This window comes from Pezoporus wallicus, unplaced genomic scaffold (assembly GCF_028554395.1).
Source record: "Pezoporus wallicus isolate ANWC-B61680 ecotype Strahan unplaced genomic scaffold, APGP_CSIRO_Pwel_v1 contig_8232, whole genome shotgun sequence".
Lineage (NCBI taxonomy): Eukaryota > Metazoa > Chordata > Aves > Psittaciformes > Psittacidae > Pezoporus > Pezoporus wallicus.
In genome coordinates, this window is record NW_026637105.1 from 2,781,813 (window position 1) to 2,789,692 (window position 7,880).

At 50.2% G+C, this 7,880-nt stretch overlaps 1 protein-coding gene across 3 annotated transcripts in view; it reads right to left on the reverse strand.

Annotated features, from left to right (window-relative positions):
- The window catches only part of EYA3 (EYA transcriptional coactivator and phosphatase 3), a 32,041-nt gene extending 26,207 nt beyond the window's left edge, over nt 1–5,834 (reverse strand). For all 3 annotated transcript variants that reach the window (XM_057403587.1, XM_057403586.1, XM_057403585.1), the window contains exon 1: nt 5,712–5,834. The gene's annotated coding sequence lies outside the window, so the exon portion shown is untranslated. The remainder of the gene's footprint in view (nt 1–5,711) is intronic.
- Between the last annotated feature and the right edge of the window lie 2,046 nt (nt 5,835–7,880).

Consider the following 7,880-nt stretch of genomic DNA (forward strand, 5'->3'; position numbering starts at 1 on the left):
AACCCTACTTTATTACACAACAACCAACTCAGACAACAGTCTTGCTCTCCAGAACAACTGTGAAAAATTCCTTCTCACATCCATCTTCAAGCTTTGCCTGTTACATCCACCCCCTTTGTAGCACAGCTCTCTCCTCAGTTCCTTTTCCAGCAGCAAAGAGCAGCTGTTTAAAACCAAGAAAATGGGATAGAGTTAATGAATGAAAGCTGTGCTGCTCACCAGTCTGCTCATCTCCCATCGGAACAAATCCAGTGCACCTCCCAGCAAAAATTTACCTGCTATCCTCTGCACATCTCACACCCCCAGATACACACGCACAACACATGGATAGTCTCAAAACACCGTGGAGAATAGCGAAGGATAAATCTCTGTGGGTTTGCTGTCTGCTCCCCCCTGCAGGCCCTCTTCCCTTCTTTACTGTAAGGGTGGTGAGGCGCTGGAATGGGTTGCCCAGGGAGGTTGTGAATGCTCCATCCCTGGCAGTGTTCAAGGGCAGGTTGGACAGAGCCTTGGGCGACATGGTGTAGTGTGATGCGGCCCTGCCCATGGCAGGGGGTTGGAACTGGATGATCTTAAGCCCCTTTCCAACCCAAACCATTCTGTGATTCTATGATTCTATGGAAAGTTTGGTGGGAGGCAGAGGGGATGTCCTATTTTGTAGGTACAAGAGGCTATAACAAGCACAGTCCTGATGGGATGGAAAACCAGGGTTTGATTAAAATGTCATAATCTTAAAATGGAAATGAAAATATTAAAAAAAGTATTTATAAAGTGAGAAAATTACTGACATAACATGTGGTAGCACAAATACATCCTACCCTAAGCAATGCCTGTTTCATTAATAGGAATCCCTGAAGGGCTGTCAGCAGCACGGCTCTGGGCAGTCGCTTCACACAGACCATGCACTGGCTGCCCAGTCCTTACACAATCCTTTTCAATTGGATTTTGAATCACAGCAGGGATTTTTTTAATGGAGAAAAGAACTGTTTGCACAAAAGGAAGATTTGGAAATAACAACTTCATACTTGAGAAAAACAACTCCCACTGAGCCCAGAAAGAAGTCAGCAATCTCTTCTAGCTAGAGCTAACATGGCACAAACTGCCATTAACCTTTTAGCTACAAAACACATCACAGGAATTTATGCAAATGGAAGCAAAGTAGAAAACTCCATCATAGCATCCCAGCCTGGTTTGGGTTGGAAAGAACCTTAAAGCTCATCCAGTTCCAAACCCTGCCATGGGCAGGGTCACCTTCCACTACAGCAGCTTGCTCCCCAGTCCAACCTGGCCTTGAGCGCTGCCAGGGATGGGGCAGCCACAGCTTCTCTGGGCACCCTGTGCCAGCGCCTCAGCACCCTAAATACATATCAAAAAGTCATGTAAATAGTACCAGGAAATTAATCCACAGTTCTAGCAGAGAAACTGCTTCAGTTTCTCAACCTGCACCAGGATTTTATTAAAAAGGTTGTGACTCCAGCAAATTTGTTATTTTGCATTAGAGGAGCCATGGTATTTATCACAGTGCCATCAGTTCTGAGCACATCTGTAGCTATTTGTGTCTTAGCAACAACAGTTGCTAGAGTAACCTGCTCGAAAAATTAAAGAATGAAGTGCTGGATATTTGAGATATTTTACTGGGTTTAAAACCCGGTTTAAATGCTGGTGTTTGATGCTCAGCTGCTTGCTAACACCCGCTGCTTTTTCATCAAGCAGACTGACTGCACCATTTGCTTCACACCGCATCAGTCCTGCTGGCAGAGCCAGCCGGGAGCGCTGGGCAGACAAATGGTCCCTCCAGGAAAAGCCACCAGTGGTGATAAAGGGAGCCTGGCCACCACCCCCCCAACCGGGAGCCACATCCCTGCTTGTCCTCCAGCACTCACTCACAGACCTGTTCCCCACCGTCCACTCCCTCTCTGAAGCTCCCACAGCCACCCAGGGCAGTTCATGACCTGTCACAAGGAGAACGTGGCTGGCTCACAGCCGTCTCCAGTGAGTTTCTGAGTGCCGTCAGTCCTGGTACAGCAGGATTGGGCGAGCAGCTCTGCTCTCAGCACATCCCCTGCCTCCAGGATTTTGTACACCTTGGTTACAATCTCTCTCCAAATCAGAGTCCCAACTTCCAACACCCCTCCAGAAGACATCTGCTCCATCCCCTACGGTCACTGCTCTGCCTCTCTCTGCTCCCTCTTGAGACACATTGACCAGAGCTGCACATACTATAGCCTTTACTCCGAGGGTGCTGAGGTGCTGGCACAGGGTGCCCAGAGAAGCTGTGACTGCCCCATCCCTGGCAGTGTTCAAGGCCAGGTTGGACACAGGGGCTTGGAGCAAGCTGCTCTAGTGGAAGGTGTCCCTGCCAGAGGCAGGGGGCTGGAACTGGATGAGCCTTAAGGTCCTTTCCAACCCAAACCATTCCATGATTCTATGGAAGGTGACATACTGGCTAAGGACACTGGAAAGGTGGAGGTATCCAGTGCCTTCCTTGCTTCAGGCTTTACCATCAACTGTAAAAAGGAGCTGCATGACACACACTGGATTCTGGTGGCAGTTCAGCAAGAACGCTTTCAGTAAAGACCAGTTACGTGTGCTTTTTAGAACAGCATCCATAGAAAAAGGTCATTTCACTCAAAGATCACAGAAACTTCCTCAACAGCTTGGTGCTGTTTTTTCTTCAGCATAAAGTTGAATTATTTAGTTCCTGGAAAGCCACTGCACAGGTTAACATTTCACAGAACTGTCAAACTACTTTTGCTATCTTGTTTGGAAATGGTGAGAGCAGTGGTACCATTGACTCATGGGGACTTTTTTTGCTTTCTTCAGGTCAGGCAAAAGTGAGTATTTTGTAACTTCCTTTTCTTTAAGCCAGAAGAATTCATTTTTCCTCATATCCAGAAAGGTTAACGTAGCAGCAGGCTTGGCATGAGAGCTAACAAAAGACAAAATACTACGGTAGGAAAGCATTAAACCTCAGGTGTCTTTGTAGTTCTGCAGAGTACCAAGGTAACACTTCAAGATAACGAAGAAAAAAGTTATCTCCGAGTCCCTTCATCTTGTAGAAAGGCCAGCTCCCCTCCTGACACCCCAGAAGTTCTCGATGGACAGGAAATGGGGGTTTAAGTACACAGTATAATCAAGGCAACAGCTTCTGAAATCTCAAGAGCTATTCTAAAGGCATGGAACAAAACATCAGACTGCAAAGGGGACCAGACTTCTGTGTTAAACTTCAAAGCCTTGAACCAGCAGGGTTGTTTTCTGTGACAGCATCTTCCCCAATAGGTAGATGAGAACAATGGTGCCTTTACCAGGAAAGCAGCATGAAGAAACTGGTGGGACACTGGTGACTGAGAATACCTCCACGTGGTTCTGAGGACAGCTGCTGCTCTAATTTCAGCTCCGAAGAACAATCACCTCCTTTTTCAAATGATCCTGGTCCAGAATAAGCATTTTCCTGTCCTGATCATCTTAAAAATCAATCATGTTTAATGAAGATTTTCTTAAACTCTCTCAAATAGAATAGAAAAAAAACTGTCACAGAAAGGACATTAATATGAGACTGATTTGTAGGATCTTCAGAATGGACTTACAGGTGATGGTATGATAGTTATAGAAATATGAACCATCCCCCAAGGTTTAGAGCTGCCATCTACTTTATGCTGTGTTCCAGTTAAGGACTCTCAGAGGAACAGCACTGTCAGCATCTAAACAAAAGCAACACAAATTTCAAGACCTCAGAAGAAGCTCCTGGGATGTGGACAGCTCCTGTAGGCTGGTCTCAACTGATCATCTGCTTTAAGCTTTGAATCTTCAGGCACACCATGACTTGCACAGGGGAACACACTTGCCAGGCTCTTAATTCAATTGAAACATTGCAGTATAGTTTATCCAGTTTTATGTTTAGTCATATATAACTACCCTTTGGTACACAAAAGTTAGGAAATCATACATTAAACTGCCATAGAGGTAGTCCAACCCATTACATGGAAACCCGTTTAATAAAGTGTACTCCAACATATTCAATTCCAAACCCATTCAACATCTGGATATTTAGAGGTAGTCCAACCCACTACAAGGAAACCCATTTAATAAAGTGTACTCCAACATATTGAATTCCAAACACATTCAACGTCTGGATATTTAAAGAGCAAAGTTCTGAGAAGCTGTAAGTCCTTCCCAAGTCACCAATTACTCAGGAATTATTACAGCTCTTGCACACAGTTGTGATGGGCAGGTGACAGGTTTTCAATCCCATTTGTTGCACAACCCAATAGTCATTGAGGTGCCACAACTACTGCTGGGGTTGCATGGAAGAGCCAAGGAGGAGGCAAACGCTGCAGGAAGACTCTGTAGAACAATCCAGGTGGCTTGTAAACAGTGACACCTTCACCTCTGCTGGCTGCTGGACACAGACGGTGCCTGCGTATTGCTGCTTGCCTGGCAAAAATGAGACTGCAGAACTGCACAAGCAAGAAGTATCACACCACAAGGTGATAAATGGAACCCCTAAACATGACAGGTACAGGCTCAGAGGTCAGCAGTTTTGCAGGAAGCCACTATCTTTATATGCACTTTTATAAGTAGCTATTACAAAAACAGTGACTGGAGGCATGTGAATTGCTGTGATTCTCAACAAACCTCACTCAGTATCATGAACTTAAGATAATCTGCAACAGACAAAGCTGAAGGAAACCACACAACACAGGCAGATCACAGTAATCACAGGAATCTTATCTTAATCAGTATAGTTGGCTTTTAATTACCAGCTGGAAGTTATTACACTACCGACTGAGTGCCTCACAGAAGCAGAGCTTAGCTCCATAGCGAAAGCAAAGTCCACCAGGACTTTTCTGTACAATGCTCCATCTGAATGAACGTTCACCTCCTTGAACACTGCCAGGGGTGAATGCTCCATCCCTGGCAGCATTCAAGGCCAGGATGCACAGAGCCTTGGGGGTCATGGTTTAGGTGAGGTGTCCCTGGCTGTGGCAGGGGGTTGGAACTGAATGATCCTAAGGTCTTTTCCAACCGCTCTGTTGATTCTGTGAATTACCACAGCTATGGCACACCAAGAACTAGCTCCCGTCTGGAAACGATTTAGCCATACCATGCAGAGTACAAACCAAATAAGCCATACTGCGCTTGAGCTGCCTTCACACGAAGCTTCAGCAGCTCTGCACAGCATTCCCAGAACCAGGAGCATCCAGGAGAGTTCATCTGGGTCCAACACACGTTGTGAAGCCCAACTGGTCACGACTCTACCCAGACCAAACACCTCCTCTCGAACTTGTATGCACAACCTCCGGTACAAGCAACCAGCCCCATCCAACACTAACCACTGCAGATGTTTAAACGCTTTCTTGCTCGGTTTGAGTGGGGCTCCCCACAACCCCACGGGGAGGGGGGCCCAGGCCGAGCTCTTTATCCCGGGCACAAGCATCCCCTCATCACCGCCAAGGGGCTCTTTCTGCACCTCATGGCTGTCTCCCACCAGCGGCTGGGCCACCGGCACCAGCGGGAGGCGGGCAGGGAAGCGGGGGTCGGCTGCGCTGCGGCCTCATCGGCTCCACAGGCCCGCGGGCGGGAGCGTCCACTCCGCACACGCGTGGTCCCCGCGAGTCCCCGTGGGCGGCGAGATGGGGCCCGCGGGCCACCGGCCCGCGGGCCCCATCTCGTCGCCCACGGGGACAACCGTGCTCGGGGCGGGCTCTTACCGAGAGGCGGCTCCGGCGCCGGGCCCGGCAGCGCGTCCCGCAGCGGACATGGCAGCCCCTCCCTCTCCTCAGCGCCGCCCGGAAGCAGCGCTCGGCCGCGGAAGTGACGAGCCGGCCCGCGGGGCGAGGAGCTGCGGGGGCTTCGTCCGTGCTGGGCTCGGGGTCGGGCGCTTCGATGGGGTTGGGGCTGCGGTTGCTGCCTCAGCGCTGTTGGGGTCACTTAAAGCAGGGATGGGGCGGACACTGCTGCTCTGGGCACCCTGGGCCAGCGCCTCAGCACCCTCACAGGGAAGAGCTTCTGCCTCAGAGCTCACCTCAGTCTCACCTCGGGCAGGTTAAAGCCATTCCCCTTGCTCAAAGCCCCTCAAGGCTTCTTCAAGACCCCCTTCAGGTGCTTTCAAAAATGGCACTGGTGGGATGTTTTTACCAGATACTGTTTTACTTCAGGAATGTCTAGGTTAAAACAAATGTAGGCAAGTTAGAAAGCAGTAGGAACCACAGCGGGGAAACAGGACCCAGAAAACCTGTTTGCTTATAGTCTAAGAAGCTCCAGGTGCAGCAGACTAACGATTTAAATGATCTTATCTAAGAACCCTCAAGCAGAAAAGCCTTAAAACAGTCACTGCGCAGCGGCAGGGATGGGGCAGCCACAGCTTCTCTGGGCACCCTGGGCCAGCGCCTCAGCACCCTCACAGGGAAGAGCTTCTGCCTCAGAGCTCATCTCAGTCTCCCCTCTGGCAGGTTAAAGCCATTCCCCTTGGCCTGGCCCTACAGGCCCTTGTCCCAAGCCCCTCTCCATGTTTCCTGCACCCCTTCAGGCACTGGAGCTGCTCTCAGGTCTCCCCTTCAGGAGCCTTCTCTTCCCCAGGCTGCCCCAGCCCAGCTCTCTCAGCCTGGCTCCAGAGCAGAGCTTCTCCAGCCCTCGCAGCATCTCCATGGCCTCCTCTGGCCTTGCTCCAACAGCTCCATGTCCCTCTTGTGCTGCTGCCCCAGAGCTGGACCAGGACTGCAGGGGGGTCACCCCAGAGCACGCTGCTGCTCACACTGGGGATGCAGCGCGGTACCAAGGCTCATCCCTTGGGTATAAACGCAGAAAGATGAGAAGTTAAAGGACAAAACGCTTGAGGACCACGCTTTATTTAAAAGAACTTCTGAGGATCCATTTTATTGCAAGGTAAAGCAGAGCCATGCAACAGCGCGGTAAAACCGACAGGGATTCCAGGAACGGAAGCAGAAGCTCAGGCTGGTGTTTAGGAACGCATTACTGCACATCTCCTGAAGCATCCTCAGGGCTTCTTCCTCCCACTTACCCTTTTCCTCCGATACAGGTTTATATTTGTTCTCTGAGCCCCCGCTGGCCTCACAGCTGTTTTCTGGGGAGTGCAGCATGCTGTTTACCCCCGGCGAGCAAGCTAAGCTGCAAGCTCTGTTCCAGGCTTTCCAGGAATGAACAGAAGATCTCGTATTTACCAGATCCCCACGTAAAATCCCTTCCTATCTCCTCCAAGCCCTGCCAGGCTCCATCTGTTCGGTGCTCTGGGGGCTGTGCAGCAGGCGCGCTCGGCTGGCTCACCGGCTGGCAAAGGGAGGAGAGGAGCGCTCCAAAGCTCCTCCTCTGCCACTACAGGAGCTCCTCAGGCAGAAGGTGCTACCCAGGGAGGGCAGAAATCCAGAGGTAGGTTCCTTTAGCAAGCAGGAATTGGGATTTGAATTCCAGGAATCATTCCCCTTGCTGTGTGCCGTGGCTCGGATGGCTGCACATGCAGGGCAAAGCTTTGCTCGTGGCTGAGGGGCACGGTCAAGGAGTTCTCCCTCTGCCAAGAGGTGCCAGCCGGGCATCTTTATGGGTGACCATTACTGGAGCAGGGTCCAGGGCCAGGAGGGAAATGCAATTGGATCAAATTGTGGCATCCAATTGGAATTGCCATTGGAATCCAGTGTGATCGGATTCTTTCCTCTGCCTGGCACTGGGTCTCGAGTGCCTGGCTGGCCCTGGCACATGGCATTAGAGGAAGAATCATCTCATTTCCTTTGCCTGTTGGCACAGGACAGCATAAGCTGCCTGAGGATCTTCAGGAGATGCCTCTGAAGGACTCGTATCTCCACTGAATGTAGGCAAGGCCTCATACAGATGTTAGTCCTATCTATCTTTGGAAAGACTGGGGCTTA